The sequence below is a fragment of the Cebus imitator genome, unplaced genomic scaffold, assembly GCF_001604975.1.
Source record: "Cebus imitator isolate Cc_AM_T3 unplaced genomic scaffold, Cebus_imitator-1.0 Scaffold98, whole genome shotgun sequence".
NCBI classification, from domain to species: domain Eukaryota; kingdom Metazoa; phylum Chordata; class Mammalia; order Primates; family Cebidae; genus Cebus; species Cebus imitator.
The window spans coordinates 3,784,473-3,787,150 of NW_016107413.1; positions in this window are offsets into that span (position 1 = coordinate 3,784,473).

Consider the following 2,678-nt stretch of genomic DNA (forward strand, 5'->3'; position numbering starts at 1 on the left):
GCAAACCAACACAAGAGCAGAAAATCAAACACCACATGTTCTCACTCATAGGTGGGTGTTGAACAGTGAGAACACATGGACACAGGGAGTGGAGCATCACACACTGGGGTCTGTCAGAGGGAAATAGGGGAGGGACAGCAGGGGGTGGGGAGTTGGGAAGAGATAGCATGGGGAGAAATGCCAGATATAGGTGATGGGGAGGAAGGCAGCAAATCACACTGCCATGTGTGTACCTATGCAACAATCTTGCACATGTACCCCCAAACCTAAAATACAATAAAAAATAAATAAAAATAAAAAGCCATTAGAACAGGAAATAAAGTACACTTGGAAGAGATCCAATCAGGCAACTTGAAGAACAAGTGTAGTGTTTTACCTTGATCCTAGGACTTCATAGGCTGGGCCCTTTCCCATGATTCTTCTCTTAGAGTGGGCTGCCTGCATGTGCAGTGCACTCCTTATGCTTGGGAAGTGAGCATGTGCGGTGAGTTTAGTTGTACATACGGCCATCTGAGGATTTCTTCCTGTCTCTGGTGGTGTGCCCTTGGAAGTTCATACTCTGCCATTTTATTTCTTAATGTGCATGCCCAGGAAGTTGCTTCTTTCTGGCATCTGTGTTCAAGTAATACTTTAGGTGTGGATCATCAGGAAATGGCCTCTCCCTTGCACTGGCTACCAATTTGTCACTTTTAGAGAGGCAATGTGATAACTGCTGAACCATCACCTGACATTCCTAATGGATGGGGAAGAGCCCTCCCCTGTTCTGCTCATGCCTGTCTAACTACTTGTAACAAAATAAAGGAGCTCTCATGGAAGACTGTGCTCTTAGCTTGTGAAATTGGACCTAACTCTAGCTAATGTCAGAATTGCATTGCACACACCTGGCACATTGTCATCAAGTTGCAGAAAACTAAAGATATTTTGAAAGCTGTCAGAGAAAAATGACACATATAAGGGAATTGTGATTTGAATGATTGATGTCTTCTCATTAGAAAATAATTGAGACCAGAAGACAGTGGAATAACACCTTTAAAGAATAAAACAAACCCCAAACTACGTTAACTCTAAATTCTATATCCAATTTAAATGATCCTAAAAGAATGATGGTGAAGTAAACTGCATTTCCTGATAAAGAAAACTAAAAGTAAGTGTATCCGGTAGACATGTACTACACGAAATACCAGAGAAGTTTTTCAGGTTGAAGAGAATACAACCAGATGGAAAATCAGGTCTTCAGGGGCGAAAAAATAAAGAGCACTGAAAATGGTAACATTGCATCATAGGATTTATAATGTATGTAAATGTCATACATTTGACAACTATAGCAAAAAGGATGAAAAGGTAAGTAAATGAACTCATACCCCGCAATGTTTCTACATTTTAAATGAATTGATTCAATACTAACTGTAAGTAATCTGTGAAGAGTTAAGGATATATATTGCAATCCTTAGAATAACCACTAAAAAATAATCCAAGAAGGAAAATGAGGATCCTAGAATATACAGTGTTTATGTGCCTTTTGTGTTTGTTTCATTTTTATTTCTTGTTATTAAACAATATCAAACTTTTTTTTTCTTAAACTAGGATAAAGTTTTATTTCTTGTTCTTAAACAATAACAAAATATTTTCTACTAATCCCTTTTGGAAGGGGTAAGGACTAGTGATTTCTTTTTCACTTTTCTCCTGAACTATATTTTCCTTTCTCTGAGACAGTCTTTTGTTCATCTTTGTCTCCTGTGTTTCTGAAAAAAGAATGCTTTCTTTCTCTTCAGTTAGTCAGCTGTCAATAAGTGCTTGTTTTCTCTGAAGGGTACTTACTTGTTTCACTTTCATTTCCTGCTTTCTTTCTCCCAAAGGTGACTGAATCACACTTTGATAAATACATTGTTATTAAAGTTTACTAGAGGCAATTGCAATTGTAGATGTTTCAAATTAATGTCTTTCATTATACTGAGTCAAAAAGTTAATGAATTGAAAAATTATTCTTTTTGTGGGTATTCAGCAGCATTAGTCAGTAATATGTCCTGGCTGTGTGCGGAGTGACCTTCTAGATTCTGTGAGGAGTGACCTTCTAGATTCTGAGGAGTGATGATGGCAATATTTCCTGGAGAAAGATGCTCAATAAAGGAGAAATGGGATTAACACAAATGTGACAAAACTGCATTAAGTGATTGGAAAGTAGGAAGCATATGGGCAAATGAATAGGCTACTGGCCTGATTAAACCAGGAAATCTCAGGCAACATTCGAGTTCTGAAAGAATTAAGGGGTGTGGCTGGTAGAAAGCTGACAAAACTCCCTCAGAGGGGGCAATAGCATGGATATGAAATAGAAATCAGCTAAAAATATTTGTGTCCTTTGTACTATATGCTAGTCATTATAAAGATGTGAAATAAAGACATTAGTTTTATAAGCTTGTAGGAGGACATTATATGTTCTCATAGAAAAAAAGACAACATAATATAGTAATTCAAAGATGGATGTCAAGTAATAGAGCGAATATAGACGCCCAATTGCAGAGGTAAAGCTGAATTATGTAGAAAGAGCTTTAGGGTTGGGTCAGGTGACAGAAAGGGAGAGATGCTCTGTGATATAACTTATAGATGAAGTCTGGGGATAATGGAAATATTCTAGGAAAGAGATGATGATAAATATATTGATGCTTGTGAAGGCGATTCTA